Genomic DNA, 18,407 nt, shown 5'->3' on the forward strand with positions numbered 1-18,407 from the left:
TTTTTATATTTATATACCAAAGAGATTTCCCTCTTTTTATATATACTGCACCTTTACATAGCTCTGTGTCTAACAGCAATGTATTCACAGACCAAATAGATATTGCTTAGTTGCATTCAAACACATGAGAGAGAGGGAGAGTTTCCATATAGATTCCATACAAACACTATGGAGTCATTATTAGACTTTTTTCATATCTTTATATTTGGTATTTATATATATATTTTTGCTTTTATTGGACTGGTTATATAACGATAGGTTTTATCTATATTTTTTATTCAATATATATTTTTTTATTCGTCATTTATTGTTTGTCACATACTATTGCTGTGAACCTACTAGCATTATCTTTGTATGGTATACAAACGGTTATGTAACATGAGTCTTCCTCAACTGGTACTAATCAAATTAATTAGCTAGATTCTTCTGATTGGATTGTTTTATCTTTATATACTAATGATGCTACATCCTAGATCAATCCCCTGATGAAATCACGTAATGTGAAGAAACGCGTAGGGTGTATGTTGCGTTGCTGAAGTGGACACTTATCTTCTGCATCTTGGATTTAATACATGAAAGAGGCAACTACTTCCAGCTCAGATACAGTACACATTTGTACCCGGAACTTGTTTTACATCAGCCTTGTTTCCGGAGGACTATCTGAACAACAGTGTCGCTTCCTGATTTCCTGCTGGACGGAGACCCAGTGAAGCCCTGCAGATCCATGCGGTGATGACACAGAGTGAGCTGAGTAGCTGTATCCTCGTCCGGTGCATGAGTATATCTCATAAAACGCTTGTTTTAATCTGTTGTTTGTGAGTTAGCATTTTGTTGGATTATTTTTAGGGAAATAAATGTGTATTTTTTGGACATATTGCACTAGGATCGGCGCTTTCTTTTTTTGTGTTTTTGTACAGAGTGGCTTGGAATTCGTTGGTTCCCCATGGAAAGCAGCATGTTCCTGGTTGCAGCAAGATCTTACTGTACCACTGATCCATATCACTTTGGACTTTGCTCATCAGTTTATGCTTTTGTATTTATCATTTATTTATTGTCCCACTTTGTTCTGTTTTTTGTTTTTCCCTTGACCCATCCACTGGTGGTATATGCTCCTCCTTTCAGTTTTATTACTCACAGCAACATATAGACATACAGTACATTTATATTATATTTATATTTTTCTTAAGTTTTTTTTACTTTTTATTATTTATTTATTTCTTTTTTTGGGTCTTTTTTGTTACATCATCTGATTGATATCCAACACACCCCACATTAATTGGTTAATATAGTGTTGGCTGATATACCTTTCAGCTGGGGATTGGTTCACATCACAAGGCACAGTCTTAGTTGTATTTATATATATATATATATATATATATATATATATATATATACATACATTTAACCTACCCTAAAAGACCGTGTTCTAACAGTCCCGGACAGACGGCGGAGCCCCTGAGTAAGCCGTTTGTCACATATGGTGGAGAATGCGGGCAGAACACTAAAAGGTCTGCGGGTTAAAGAACTTTAAAAAAAAAAAAAAAGTTTTTTTTTCTCTCCAAACAAGATGGAAGACGTGGGTGGGCCAGTCTAATCGCACTCTTCTTAAGCGGCGAACCCCAGAAGGCTTACTTTGATCTAGAGCCAGCCGAAGCTAACGTGTATGCAAAATTATAGTTCGAGATCCTCGCCCGCCTCGGCGTAACCACGGCTGTTCATGCCCAAAGGTTCCACGCATGGTCCTTCACGTTGGATAAAGCCACCCGAAGCCAGATGTATGATCTCATCCACCTCGCTCGGAATTGGCTACAACCCGAGATCAACTCAGCAAGCCACATCGTGGAACGGTTGGTCATGGACCAGTTCTTGAGGAAACTTCCCCCTGCACTACGCCGTTGGGTCAGTTAGAGTGACCCCCACAAGGTAGACGAGCTGGTGGCCCTCGTAGAAAGGTACAATGCAGCAGAAGAGCACCCGCAACCCATAGTCATGGAGCATCCCCACTTCCCAAGGTTCCAGGACTCTTCCAGAGACGGTAAAAGGGTACCAGGGTTAAGGGGGGCTGAAGAGCGATGACCGCCTTCACACAGCATCAGCAACAGTGGCTCACACACTAAGGGCAACAGCCAACATGGGGAGCCGAAAAAGGCCTCTAAGTGGGACACAGAATATGTACCTAAATGTGTAAATTGTTATGAGAGGGGCCACACCGCGAAAGTCTGCCCACTAAATGCTTAACCAATGCAAAGCAACAGCATTGAACCTTATTCGCTGTGGTCCCAATGTATGGGCCCTAGCCCAGAGGACCCCTTGAATAACCATCTGTGGGCATTTGTAAAGGTAAATGGTAAGAGGGTTTGGGCACTTCTTGACTCTGGGAGTATGGTCACACTAGTGTCCGAATACCTGTTGCCCATTGAGAAAAAACAGGTAAACAGTTCACAAAGAGTGGCAATTTGTTGTATACATGGGGATAATCACGAATATTCCACTGTTGATGAAACAGAGTTTGGTTCTTTAGATTTCAAAGTGGGTATAGTACCCAAACTGGCACATGATGTGTTAATAGGGACCGACTTTCCCCATTTTCTAAAAATGTGGTCCTCCTCTCAGAATAGCGCCCAGAGTTCAATAACGGACCATAATGAAGTAACAGAAGAAACAAACCCTTTCCCTTTTTCAGAAATAGAGGTTGACGAGGGCCCAAATAAGAAGGGGAAAGAGGATAAGTGCTGTAAAATCCCCCTCCCCATGGCTACCTTGGTAGGGAATACCCCAAATCAAAATGTTGAACAGGCACTTACCACCCCAGAACAGGATAAGACCTTCACTGACCTAGAGGTCAGTCCTGGGAGTTTTAAGAAGGCCCAGTGTGAAGACCCCACATTAGCGGAAGCAAGGGGGAATATACAGGACCAGAATAGTACTCCTGGCCAACCAGATAGGTCATTTGCCTACCCCTACTTCGAGGTAGAGAATGACCTAGTATATCGGGTTGATAAAAGGAAATCAATTATAACTAAACAATTGTTGGTACCACGGACATTCCGTAATGTAGTATTACACCTCGCACATAGTCACCCATTGGGGGGACACCTAGGGGTGGAAAAGACAAAAGAAAAGGTTCTCCGAAGCTTCTATTGGCCTGGGGTTCTGGCAGAAATTACAAATTATTGCTCCTCATGCCCAGAATGTCAGATCACCGCCCCGTTCACGGCGTATCGTAGCCCATTGGTACCCGTTCCCATAATAGATGTACCATTTGACCAGATTGCTACAGTATGGATCTCGTAGGACCCCTAATAAAGTCTGCTAGGGGACATCAGCATATATTGGTAATATTAGATTATACCACCCGATATCCAGAGGCAGTCCCCTACATAGCACCTCTGCTATAAACATAGCAAAAGAGTTAATAGTTCTGTTTACCCGGGTCGGAATTCCTAAAGAGATCTTAACTGACCAGGGAACACCATATATGTCCCAAGTAACAAAAGAGTTATGTAAACTCCTAAAAATCAAGCATCTCAGAACCTCAGTCTACTGTATCATCCACAAACAGATGGTTTAGTGGAACGGTTCAAAAAAACCTTAAAGAGCATGTTATGCCGGGCGGTCGATAAGGATGGGAAAAACTGGGATTGTTTGTTACCATACCTGTTATTTGCCATTAGGGAAGTTCCCTAATCATCCACAGGCTTCTCCCCATTTGAACTATTGTATGGCCGACACCCAAGGGGCTTACTGGATATACCCAAAGAGACTTCAGAACACGAGGTTACCCCTTACAGAAGTGTAAGAGCATGTTGCCCAGATACAGGACCGCATAGCTGCAGTCCTATCTATAGTGAGGGAACACATGGAAAAAGCTCAAGAGGCACAGAGGAATACGTATAATAAGGGTGCTAGGGTCAGAATTTTTTTTCCAGGCGATAGGGTACTAGTTCTGGTTCCCACCATAGAGAGTAAATTCCTTGCTAAGTGGCATGGGCCATATGAGGTCTTGGAAAGAGTGGGAGAAGTAAATTATAAGGTGAGACAGCCAGGTAGGAGGAAACCTGAGCAAATTTACCATATAAACCTACTTAAGCCCTGGAAAGATAGAGAGGTCTTGTTAACCCTAGTACCCCCAGGTCCGTCAGAGAATCGAGAAACTGACCCAGAGGTTAGCATAGCTGAAACCCTGTCCATTCATCAGAAACGAGAGGTCCAGAATTTAGTGAGAAGAAACAAAGAAGTCTTCTCTACACAGCCAGGTAGAACTAGCGTAGTTGAACATGACCTAGTCTCTGAACCGGGGGTCCGAGTTAACCTTAAACCGTACCGAATTCCAGAGGCCACAAGAGAGGCTATAAGTTTAGAGGTTAAAAAAATGCTAAAACTAGGCGTAATTCTTGAATCCTAAAGTGGGTGGAACAGCCCTATAGTTTTAGTCCCAAAGCCAGACGGTACAACAAGGTTTTGCATTGACTACCGTAAACTAAACGCTGTGTCAAAATTTGATACTTTTCCTATGCCCAGGGTTGATGAACTGGTAGAGAGACTGGGCAAAGCCCGATATCTCACGACCCTAAACCTAAAAAAAAGGGTTCTGGCAGGTTCCCCTCACAGAAAGGGCAAAAGGAAAGACAGCCTTCTCAACCCCAGACGGCCTCTTTCAGTATAGGGTGCTGCATTTTGGCTTACATGGAGCTCCCGCCACATTCCAAAGAATGATGGATAAAATTTTAAAATCACATGCTCGGTATGCTGCCGCCTACCTGTATGATGTGGTAATCCATAGTGAAGATTGGCAATCCCACCTTCCAAAGGTCCAAGCTGTGCTTGACGCAGTTTGGTCTGCTGGACTAACTGCGAACCCCGCTAAATGCACTATTGGTCTGGTGGAGGCCAAGTATCTGGGGTATTCTATTGGCAGAGGTTTACTCAAACCCCAAACACTCAAAGTAGAGGCGATACAAAATTGGCCAAGGCCAGTTACAAAAAAACAAGTACTGCTGCGACACACTTTATTCGAGCAAATACCCAGTATGTACCTGGCAGATACCTGGAATGCGCCGCTCCTCACCTCTGACAAGCCCCGTTGCGTTTGCCTTCCCAGCCATGGTTCATGCCTGGCTGACGGGCGGCTGATCTGTTAAATGATAATGATTAGGATTTAATAGGCTGCAATGCTTCGCGTGTCTACCAGATGGCATAAATTCATGAATTGTAATGCAGTATATATATATACTGTGCAGTATTGCAGCCAGCGGGAATAAAATGCTTCAATCCCTGCCTGGAAAATAACCCAATGCACTCGGGCAGAAAACAGTCACAAACCTCAATACACCCGGGTATACCCGAATTCATGGGACTAGCCGAGCTCGAATAAAGTGTGTCGCCAGTGTAAGGACCTTTTTGGGATTAATTGGTTACTATAGAAGGTTTATTCCCAATTTTGCAACTAAGGCAACCCCACTAACCGACCTCACAAAAGCAAGAGGGCCCCTAATGGTAAAGTGGTCCCCCGAAACCGAACAGGCCTTTAGAAGCCTGAAAGATGCTTTCTGTGCCCAACCAGTGTTGGTCACACCTGACTTCTCTAAAGTTTTTAGTCCAAACCGACGCATCTGAGGTAGGGTTGGGGGCTGTACTCTCCCAGGAGTCTCAAGGTGAGGAGCACCCCATCCTTTATTTAAATAGGAAACTAAATCCCCAGGAGAAAAATTACTCCATAGTCGAGAAAGAGTGTCTCGCAATAAAGTGGGCTGTAGAGACACTCAAATACTATCTGTTGGAGAGAAAATTCTGGTTGGTCACAGTTCATGCACCCCTCACCTGGATGTGTCAAAACAGAGAGAAGAATGCTAGAGTGACCAGGTGGTTCCTAAGCCTACAACCCTTTAAATTTTCTGTGGAACACAAGTCAGGGCATAAACATGGCAATGCTGATGGGTTGTCATGGATGCACTCCCTAATATCCATGGTTGCTCATCCCTCTAGGTCTGAGCTGGGGGGGGGTGTATATGTGACAGAAACCAGGGGATGGTAATAAATTCCATATATAGGGCTCCCAGGATACTGAACAGTTTCTATCCTATTTGGCCTGGGAGTGCAGCCTCATAATACATGCACTCCATCCCACAGTTTGGCAAGTGCTGGAACTGAGGGATGAGGGATCCAGACCAGAGCTTGTCTGCTGCCTGATTTCTGTCACCTGTCCTGCTAATTAGAAATCAGGTATTTAAGACTGATTTCCTGGTTCCTCTTCCCTCTCCCCAAGAGTCTGGAGACAGGAAGTCTGCTGGAAGCAGAGAGGGGTAAAGCCTCTCCCCAAACAGGTTAAATCATTCTGTTCCTTTTTGTCTAAAATGGCAAAGTTCCTTATTTTGTTGTTGGAAGTGGAAAAGCCACTTCAACCCTGAGTCAGGGAAAACCTAAGTTAAGTTATTGCTCATGTGAGCAGGTTTTGTTTTGCTGGTGTTTCTGTTGTATGCACTGTGGCAGTCTCAGTGCCTGGGACTGAATAAACCAGACATAGCCTGTTTAAAGGAACAGCACGTGACGCCTCGTCATTTAACTACCCTAAAAGACCGTGTTCTAACAGTCTAACAGTCCCAGACAGACGGCGGAGCCCCGGAATAAGCCGTTTGTCACAATATATATATATATATATATATATATATATATATATATATATATATATATATATATATATATGACAAGCAAAAAAAAAGAAGAAAAAAAGCAGCGCCTCTATTAAGCCAAATTAGTAAAGTGCATAAACTAAATAAAATATAATAAAATTAATAATAAATAAACAATATAAACTATATGGTGAAAAAATAAAAGACTTTGAGAAAGTTACCCGAGAGTGACGAAACGCGTCAGGGAGCGTCATTACGTCAGACGCATTGACACTGACGTCATCACCGAGCGCTGGAACGGACTGATCCATGCGCAACTGCTGCAGAAGCCCCTACTACACGGAGCCATCTTCCAGGACTCTATTACAACAGTAATGAATACCATCTGCCCTGGACATCTGTTGGGACTACGATCCTGACACTGCAAGACTGGGACTGCCCCAAGACGCTGCAGACATTTACCGGATGGTGGTGATTATATCACGCAATGCTTGATTTTATTGTACCCTTGTGAGTGCATTTTTTACCCCCCTTTTCCCCCTCCCCTCATTAAAATACAATTTTACGCTATGGGCGTGCGCTCTCTCTTCCTTTTTATCCCCCATATATATATATATATATATAACACAAAAGAAAAAATATACAGTATGGCGCCAACCTAAATCCACTATATATATACAAAGCAAGCAATGGTGAAAACTATATTGTACAGGACTATTACACAAAAATAAATAAAGAATGAAAGATAAAAAATATGAAAAATAGACTGTGTAATAAAATAAATATAGAATAAAAAATAAATGATAAAGTCCAGATCAAATACAAATCTGAATGTAACTCCAAATGCTATCCAATAGAGTCTCTGCAGCCCGAATATAGGGAACACCACTTCCTTGAAGATATCTAAAAAGACAGACAAAAAACAGGCGCACTCATAGCGTAAAAAAGTATAACATAATATTTATGGAGTAGATGGTTTAAAAAACACACTCACAAACAAAACGGAAATTAAAGCAGTTATGAGTTATACTCAATCGCCAGCCAGAAGTTAACTAATAACTTCTTTAAATTCCGATTTTTTTGTGAGTGTGTTTTTTAAACCATCTACTCCATAAATATTGTTATACTTTTTTACGCTATGAGTGCGCCTGTTTTTTGTCTGTCTTTATATATGTATATATATATATATATATATATATATATATATATATATATAAATAAATATGGCCATGATTGACCAATATACCAAGAAATGGGAAAGGATTGGGTTAAGATGTGGGTACAGTGGGTATGGTGAGGGTGTTATGCCTACCGGGTGGAAGCAGGGCAGGGTGGGTTAACCCCTTAATTACTAGCTGGTATTAACCGCTAAGGTGATTAAGGGGCTAGGGACCATTAGATTGTATTTATTACTGTATGTATGTTCTTTCCCCTCATACAGAGGTAAAAGGAAGGGTTCACAGTGTAGTGTAGGACCTGTATTAATTTTGGTTATACCTTGATGTGGTATGCTGGCTTATGATGCTTTGGCCAAAGGGTTTACCGAAATAACCAAATAAATATTATTATTATTGAAGTATTTAAACTTTATTCTTATTACTTTATATGTTTTGTCAATTGGATGTAACATTGGGCACCACTGTCTTTTGTTGTATACATTTGCACACTCAGTAGCACTATTTTTGACATAAATATATACAGTATCATGATGTAGTGGGTGTAGGAGTTTGAGCTAACTGGGAATGTGTGTGTTAATCTATTACTGTATGTATGCTTTCTGGCAACGGAGGACAGGGACCTGTAGTAAGCTGATGAGGACATCCTTCTTGTTGCAGGGGTAAGTAGAGCGGTTTTATTTACTTTATTTATGCTTCCTAATATTGTGATTAATAATGGGAAATTAATCTATTATCAATATCTGGATAATAGTTATTTTGCCCATTACTGTACTGTATGTATTTGGGGGGTATATTGAAATGTAGGCCATGTTTTATTTTTTGATATACAGAATTGGTACTTGGGCCCATGGGGAACAATGGGGACCACTTGTAGACCCCCAGATGCCCATGGGGCCCACCTGAGGATCCACGGGGGACACCTTGCAGGGACAAATCAGGGGCTCCACAGCTATAGGAGCCCGCAGGCCCCCAGGGACCACCTGAGGGCTCCAGATACCTGTGGGAACAACCTGAGGACCCCCAGATCCCAGTGGGAACCACCTGAGGGCCCCCAGACACCTGAAGGAATGACCCATTTACCCCCAGACACCACAGGAACCATTTGTGGACCCCATTAGGGCCAAAGGACACCCGCAGGTACTACCTAGAGGCCCACAAAGCCTATTGGGGACCACAGAGAGGTCCCCAGGCACCCGTGGGTACCCCTTTTGTGCACTCTGCGGACACCCATCGGGACCATCAGGGACCCCCACTGGTCGGGGTATTAATTGTGTGTGTAAAATAATAAATCATGGTTTTATGGGGGGGTGTTACAGGGGGTGGGTTGTGTATTGGTGGTTAATAAATATTTGTACATTTACTTTTTATGACTAATGTAGATGAGCAGGGTGTCTCCTGAGCTGAACCGTGTTGGTTTCAGGTCCGGGGACCCCCTGCTTCCTGAGATACAGGCCCCGTTATGGGGTGCCGGTATCCCTCTGCTTTGTTTACATCCCACGGTCACGTGATCGGGATATTTAAAAGCAGAGGGATACCGGCACCCTATAATGGAGCCTGTATCTCAGGAAGCAGGGGGTCCCCGGACCTGAAACCAATGCAGTTCAGCTTCGGAGACCACCTGCTACAATACACAGTAACACAATTTAAATTTAATTTTTTTTTTTTCTGCGATTTTTCCGCATAGAGGGGCGGATCACTCTCTGCAGCAGATATAAATCGCTGAGTGAGTCATTATCAGAGGGCTGGTCCTATCGCCGCCGGCATCTCGCCATGTTTGGACATACTTGAAAACGAGAGATAACTCTCAATGTATTACTTACTGGTAAAATATTTTATAAATAAATAATGTTTGGAAATGTTGCTGTCACTGGTATTCGGGCCTTTCTGCATACCGTGAGAGCATCACAGCAAAACATGGCGATTTCAAAACCCTGCCGATAATTTCTATCGGACTTTACTGCATGAGGCCCTAAGACTGCATTAGGTTGCAAACAGACAATAAACATATAATAGTTATAAAGGTGGATGAGTGCTAGAGACGTCATTCTGCAATGAATATGTTTTACATCATTAACTGAATAAACAATTCATTGTTTTTCAGTGAGGGATTGGAGGCGAAAGAAGAAAAAGTAAGAAGAGCAGTCACACGTGTTGTAAAATGTGATTTCACCAAAGCCAATCCATTGGTCCCTGTTGTGGTGCCACAAGCAGACGGCCTGACCAGTGTTTGGTACTTGGAAGCTATTAGCAAAGATCATGACAGTTATCTAAGTAACCTGAAAAAAATGTCATAATTTCTGAAGGTGGGAGGAGGGCATCTGATCCTGTTTGGGTTATTCAACATGGCATGGACAATACAACCCTCCAGACAATGATGTGGGTTGCGCAAAATGACATACAGCGCTTATGAAGGCTGACATGCAAAACTAATCCCACAATCATGTTGACAACATCTCTGTAGGTTGATCCCATGAAAATTAACCCTTCAAAATATAATCACTAAAAACAAATCAACTATCTTTAATTAAATACAAGTATTGCTTATAGAGAAATATATAAATATATACATTGCTTTGCACAATATTGCAGTGCCATACTGATGCTGAATACATTCTGGCCAAATTATGACCGACTGTTGTGGAGAGTTAAAGTAAACAAAATTGCAGCACTGATTGTCAGTGTGGACAAATTGCCCTATTCTGAGAAATATGTATAGTTAAAACGACAGGATCTGTCCTTATGCTACACAGAGGAGAAAAATAGTATGTAAGAGGAGATATTGTAATGATGAATGGCAATCTAGCATAGGAACTGAACTGCAGAGATGGAATAAAATATTAAATGAAAGGAGTAAAGGTAAATCCCTCATTTAAACCATGTGGATATACAGTGGCGACACACTTTATTCTCATGCGGCTAGAGCCGCAAGCCGGGTGGTTTCCCGGTTTTCTCGTTTTTTTCCCTCAGCGTGCCGCACGTCATCGAGGGAGCCCTGGCTTCCTCTAATGTGGGGGATGGCGGTGGGGGGCTCCGGGGGACCCGGTGGACCCGGAGAGGGGAGGGGGAAGCCCCGATCGGAGGACGTAGTTCACGTATTGTTTTTACTACGTATCTTAGACCACATGTACAGTTAATGAGATATACTACATTAAAGCTTTTACAATTAATAAAATGTTTTATCTCAAATTTCTTTGATTGATCATGATTTTCAAACATTTTAGTGGTCTGCATATACTGACATGCCTTGCAACTGCCACAGGCAAAACAGCCTTTAGGAGGATTTGGTAAACATGTTGTAGATGTCTTTTTTGGGTGGTGACTGTGTACAAGATCATCTTTGAGATTTTTTGATCTTCTACTTGTGATACTTGGTGTCTCATTCAGCACTAACGCTAAGTCGCTGTCTGATCTCAAGATATGCCAATGTTGAGAGAATAATTTCTTAATGTCAGACCATCTGTTACTATAAGTCCCAATGCATCTAATTTGTGTGTCTTTAACTTTTGTATTGGGAATTAGTAAGGTGTCCCTTTCGCACTTCAACGCCCTGTTGTATGCCCTCTGTAAATTCTTTAAAGAATAACCTCTCTCAAGGAATCTGTTTTTTAGATCCTTGGATTGTTTTTTAAAGTCCTTCAGAGTGGAGAAATTTCTTCTTAGGCGCAAATATTGGCCAGTCGGTATCCCCCTTATCAAGGAGTCTGGATGTTGACTTCTTGCTAATAACAAGTTGTTAGTAGAGGTGGGTTTTCTAAACACTGTAGTTTGAATCACATTTGCTGAATCTTCTGTGATGTTTTGATCCAAGAAAGTAACCATAGATTGGCTATGATCAGAGGTCAAGCGCAAATTAAGAGCATTGATATTCAATTTACCAATAAATTCAAGCAATAGATTCACTGGGCCACTCCAAATCAAGAGAATATCGTCAATAAATCTGAGCCACAGATCTATGTATTCAGTATACATGACGTTATCTTCTATGAAGACAATGGTGGCTTCCCACCAGCCCAGGTACATAAATACTATCATGATAAGGAGTTTGAAGCTAAAAATCTAATAGAAACATATGCAGGTGCTGAAAAGACTAATACTAAAGAGGAACTATCCTCTATGTGAAAAAAGAATTGTGCATATAGCGCTATTGCAATATTAAGTAATTACTAGTGTAACCTAGACACTACAAGTGTATACCCACAAAACGTATATATATATATATATATATATATATATATATATATATATATATATATATATATATTTATATATATATATATATATATATGAGACAGAAATACAATAAGCGCAACCACACTGAAATTAGTAAATGAAATAATTACCACATATAATGGAGGGTATACACCCTTACAGTCTAACTTTCCCTGACTCAGTCTGCAGCCAAAAGGTCTACCGCTCCACGGGCTGGTAACGAAATGTGCAAAGAGAATGACCTAGGCGCATATGTGTATTCTGTGTTATATGCATATTGTCTTATCACCAGTTGTACATGTAAACACTATGATCATTTTTTTTGTTTATTTCCACATATTGTGAGACACCTTCAAGGGACATCTTAAAGCCCCCAAGTCAATGGGACTAGACGTTTTTTATGGTCAGATAAAATCTTTTATTTGGATCGATTGATTTATTTGAATTATTATTGATAGGCGCTGGATTATTTTGTTATTTATATTGTGTTTGATCTGATTGATTTCCTGGCAGCCTTACTTATAGTATATATATATATATACAGTGTTCAACAAACCTATACATTTGCACGCCCCGGGCGAGTGGATTTAACATTGTGGCGAGCTCCTATTGGCCCAAGCAGCACACGTGTGGTACAAGGTGGTGAGTAGATTTTTTTGTTCGGCGAGTAGATTTTTGGGTGATTTGTCGACCACTGTGTATATATATATATATATATATATATATATATATATATATATATGCATATGCAAATAGAATGACCTAGGCGCAAATGGAGACAAGAAAAATAAACATAGGGTAGTATGTTCAGACAAAATAAACCGCCAGAAGGTATGATATGCACTCACAGCGTATAGGATAAAATCAAGCCTTGTATCCACTCTGGGATCTGGAACAGTTATGTGATGAATCTGGAACAGCTGGTCATCCACAGCAGTTGTAATCTCAAGCATAGATTCACATGCAGGAAGAGAGGTAAAACACAAATAGTGTAACACAGTTTATTAAAATTGGTAATAAAAATAACTATAAGTAAAAAACTCACATTCTGTGAGATATCATAAAACTTATGAGAATTCTGAGCATCTCACACTCAATAAAAAAGGATAGTAACCCTTTGCAGATTTCTTCAACAGTCCTTGGTATGTAGATGTTAGGAATGTGAGCACACAGCGTCTCAGGCGGAGCTCACGGCTCTCTCCTTACACTGCTCAGACCCTTCCACTACAACCACGCAAGCCCCCTTCAGCTTCATCACTTACCCCTCGGCATGGTGGGACGCTCCATGAGGTTCTTCCTCCTCGCTCTGCGCCGCAGCCGTCGGCGCGGAATCGCCGCCCCGCACGCACGTGCGCACCCCACGTTGCTTCCTCTCATGCACACGTTGGACTTACAGTGCACACACAAAAGCCCTTGAACTTAACCCCACTCAGGCTGCGCCCCCAAACACCGCATGGTTACAATCTGGCTCTTGCTGAGTGTCACCTGAGCTCTAAGAACAGCAGCCTCTCTGTACTGTGCTTCCTCGCTCGTCCTAGTTTTTGTATGGGTGTTTCACAGTGCTTGTTCTTTGATTCTCTCGGTTTAGACGCGGCTTGGCAGACTACCCCCTTTGGCTCTCGACTTCGGATTGTTCCTGTTTAAGTACCTTCTGGCTCCCTTCGACCTCGGCACTCATCTCGATTCCTCCATACATCTCCTACCCCTGATCTCGGCAACGGCAACGACCATTCTCCTGGGAAAACGGTATCGGCAAGTATTCTCGCAATACACCCCATCTGGCCTGGCACCATCTAATACCACAACCCGGACACGTCCCTCGCTCTGTCGGTGTGTGTATTCATACCTGCCACCTCAGTTATAGGGACAGGTCTGGTCTGCGGGCTACTTCGGCGTAACATTATGACGAGCCCACAAGACGCAGACCAGGCCGAACTGAGGCAAGCAATCTCTGCGCTGATACAGCAAAACCAGGCCATGGCTGATCAGATTGTGGTCCTAACACGCAAAATGGCTAAACTTTCGGCTCTGGTACCGGAAGCACCTGTTCCTCTTTCTCCTCCACAGGCTGCAGAACCAGTCAGACCCAGCAGTCAGGACGTGAAGATACCGCCTCCCAAGCCGTACGTTGGCAACCCGCAGGAGTGCCGAGATTTCCTTAACCAGTGTGAGGTTCAATTTGAAATGGCACCCCTTCAGTACGACACCGGCCGGAAGAAGGTAGCCTACGTGTACAACCAACTGACGGGCAGCGCGCTGGCATGGGCCTCGCCAGTCTGGGAGTTGCACCCGGACCTGACACAAGACTACCTAGCCTTCAAGGGTTAGTTCCGACAAGTCGTTGATTCCCCTGCACGCCGGGAGATGGCGTCTGTTTCCCTCCTGCAGATAACTCAGGGGCGAAGATCGGTGACACAGTATGCAGTGGAATTTCGCACGCTCGCCGCCGAGACGAACTGGGGACAAGAGCCGCTCGTCTCCGTTTCTGGCAAGGTCTCTCGGAGTCCATCAAGGACGAGCTTGCTCGGCAACCCAGGCCAGACCAATTGGAGGCGCTCATTGACTTGGCCGTACGTATTGATCAACGCATCCAGGTACGACGCTCGGAGCGTCAGAATGCCCGGCCACTAACCTTCCAAGCACCCTTCCCCAACTCTCCTCTGGTTCCTAGACCACCTCCTTCACAGCAGCTGGCACTGGAGCCTCCCGAGCCAATGCAATTAGGGGTGCAACAGATCCGGAATCCACTACGACAACACCGCTACGCCGGCGGACTCTGTTTCTACTGTGGATCCCCTGAACATCTGGTCCGTGCATGCCCTTTGCGTCTGGGAAATGGGAACACTCAGTGAGTATGGAGGGGCTCTCACTGGGTGTTATCTCTCCTCGTCCCCTCCCCAAGGAGGCACTGCCTAAGAAACTTACGATTCCTATCTCTCTCGCAGGCGCTGAGTTTCGCACATCTACTGCTGCCTTTATCGACTCCGGTGCTTGAGGAAACTTTGTAGACCTCGATTTCGCTAAACAGAACCGGATACCTTTGGTGAAGAAGGCCCAACCTATTGCCTTGGTTGGGATTGATGGTTGTTCGCTGTCTCCACCCTTAATCTCGCTACAGACCGTACCTCTCCTGCTATCTACCTACTCCCACAGCGAGACCCTGGTACTTCACGCCATCCAGGCCCCAGGTACGCCAGTAACCCTCGGCCTACCTTGGTTGCAGAAGAACAACCCTCCAATTGACTGGGTCTCAGCTACCCCCATCACCTGGAAACCGAGGTCAGGGAAGTCTCCCAAACTCTTGGCTAACACAATGACTCAGGACTCCATTCTTCCCCCTGTGTATCACCCTTTCTATGAGGTCTTTAACAAGGTCCGCTCAGAACAATTGCCTCCTCATCGGTCCTACGATTGCCCCATCGATTTGGTCCCAGGATACACCTTGCCCAAGTCCAAGACTTACCCATTGTCGATACCTGAGTCTCAAGCCATGGAAGACTACATAAAGGAGAATCTTGAGAAAGGATTCATACGGCCCTCCAGTTCCCCGGCGGGAGCAGGGTTCTTCTTCGTGAAGAAAAAGGATGGTACTCTGAGGCCATGTATTGCTTACCGGGGCTTGAACTGTATCACCATCAAGAACTGCTATCCTCTCCCCTTGATCACGGAACTCTTCGATAAACTACGTGGGGCTAAAATATTTTCCAAATTGGATTTCCGTGGGGCTTATAACTTGGTCCGCATCAGGCAGGGCGACGAGTGGAAGACGGCCTTCAACACCCGCTGTGGGCATTATGAGTACCTCGTCATGCCTTTTGGTTTATGTAACGCCCCGGCTGTCTTTCAGGACTTTATTAATGACGTATTTCGTGAGGTGCTCAACATCTTTGTCATTGTCTATTTAGATGACATTTTGATCTTCTCCAAAAATCTTCAGGATCACATTCATCACACCTCGTACGCCCTCTCACGTCTACTCAAACATCACCTGTATGCCAAACTAGAGAAGTGTACCTTCCATCAACGCTCTACCCAATTTCTGGGCTACATTATTTCGGACGAAGGCTTTTTGATGGATCCAGGTAAACTCCAGGCAGTTACGGAATGGCCCAGACCAGAGACTCTCAAGGCTATCCAGCGCTTTTTAGGATTTGCGAACTACTATCGGAAGTTCATTCGCAATTTCTCCACTCTAGTGGCCCCCATCACGGCGTTGACTAGGAAAGGGGCTGATCCTTCTGCCTGGTCCGCCGAAGCAATCTCCGCCTTCCAGGCCCTTAAAGAGGCATTCGTCACAGCACCGATCCTGCGCCACCCCAACACAGATCTTCCCTTTGTCATAGAAGTTGACGCATCGGACTGCGGTGCAGGGGCTGTACTATCACAGAGGTACTCGCCCAAGGATAAACTTCCCCCTTGTGCGTATTTCTCTAAGAAATTTTCCTCCGCCGAGAGGAATTATGACGTCGGCAACAGAGAATTATTGGCCGTTAAAATGGCACTACAAGAGTGGAGACATCTGTTGGAAGGGTCAAGGGAGCCATTTTCTATTTTAACGGACCACAAAAATTTACTTTATATCGAAGGTGCACGTCGCCTCGGTCCTCGACAAGCTCGCTGGGCGCTCTTTTTTTCTCGCTTCAACTATCATCTATCCTATATCCCGGGAACGAAGAACGTGAAGGCAGATGCGTTGTCCAGACAATACTCCTCGGAAGACAGGCCTGAGGCAGCTTTGGAACCTATCCTACCTCCCGAGAGAATTTTGGCTACTTCTACCTTCAAATTGCTAGACAAGATCAAAAGGGACCAGCAACAGATCCCTTCAAACACGGCGATCCCCTCTAACAGGCTCTTCGTCTCGCCCAGATTCATTCCAGAGGTCCTAGATTGGGGACACTCTTCTAAAACTGCAGGTCACCCAGGTTTCAGAAGGACGTTAGACTTAATTCGTCGGAACTTTTGGTGGCCCAGTATGTCTAAAGACATTGCGGAATACACTCGCGCTTGTCCTGTATGCACCCAGAACAAGACACTTCCACAGAGACCTCAGGGACTTCTCCTCCCATTGCCAGTGCCTGCTCGTCCATGGTCCCATATCTCCATGGATTTCATAGTCGACCTCCCTAGGTCTAGGGGCTTCAACACCATTTTAGTTGTCGTAGACAGGTTTTCGAAGATGGCCCACTTCATCCCCCTCAAGGGACTGCCCTCCTCTCCCGCCCTAGCAGACATTTTCTCCGAGCATATCTTTAGGATCCATGGCATTCCGTCTTCCATTGTCTCTGACAGAGGATCCCAGTTCGTCTCCAAGTTCTGGAGGACCTTCACTAAGAGACTGGGAATTGTCTCTTCCTTCTCCTCTGCATACCACCCCCAGTCCAATGGACAGAAGGAGAGAACTAACCAGTCGCTGGAGAAATACCTCAGATGTTTCATCTCCGATTCCCAGGATGATTGGTCCCAACTCCTCCCGTGGGCAGAGTACACGGTCAATTCGGCCCGAAGTGAATCCACCCGAGAATCTCCATTTTTTGTCAATTATGGGTTTCACCCTCCCTGCCTACCCATTTCTAATCTGGCTTCTGGGGTACCGGCGGTAGACGAACGGATTTCCACTCTCCAAGACATTTGGTCCAAGGTACAAAAGTCTCTCCAGAAGGCCGCCGATACTGCTAGACTTCAGGCCAATCGCCACCGTCGGCCGGCACCCAACTACAAGCCAGGGGATTTAGTATGGCTCTCGTCAAGAAACATCCGCTTGAGAGTCCCTTCCCCTAAACTGGCACCTAGATTTTTGGTACCCTTTCCCGTCATGGAGCAGATTAACCCAGTTGCGTTTCGTCTTAAACTACCACCCTCCATGAGGATCCCAGACGTTTTTCATACCTCGCTATTAAAACCCCACATTGCCAATCGTTTCTTTCCTAAACAGACCAGCAAGCCAGATCCAGTCACGGTACTCAATAACGAGGAATACGAGGTACAAGCCTTACTGGACTCCCGCATCTCCAGGGGGCAGCTTCAGTTTTTGGTCCACTGGAGGGGTTTCAGACCCGAGGAGAGGTCTTGGGTTCCGCTCAAAGACATCCATGCACCCAGCCTCCTGAAGACTTTTAGGAGGAAATTTCCAGACAAGCCGTTTTTGGATCGTCCTGAGGCCGATCCTGAAGAGGGGGGTACTGTTAGGAATGTGAGCACAAAGCATCTCAGGCGGAGCTCACGGCTCTCTCCTTACACTGCTCAGACCCTTCCACTACAACCACGCAAGCCCCCTTCAGCTTCATCACTTACCCCTCGGCATGGTGGGACGCTCCACGAGGTTCTTCCTCCTCGCTCTGCGCCGCAGCCGTCGGCGTGGAATCGCCGCCCCGCACGCACGTGCGCACCC

This window comes from Ascaphus truei, chromosome 6, assembly GCF_040206685.1.
Source record: "Ascaphus truei isolate aAscTru1 chromosome 6, aAscTru1.hap1, whole genome shotgun sequence".
In the NCBI taxonomy this organism is placed as follows: domain Eukaryota; kingdom Metazoa; phylum Chordata; class Amphibia; order Anura; family Ascaphidae; genus Ascaphus; species Ascaphus truei.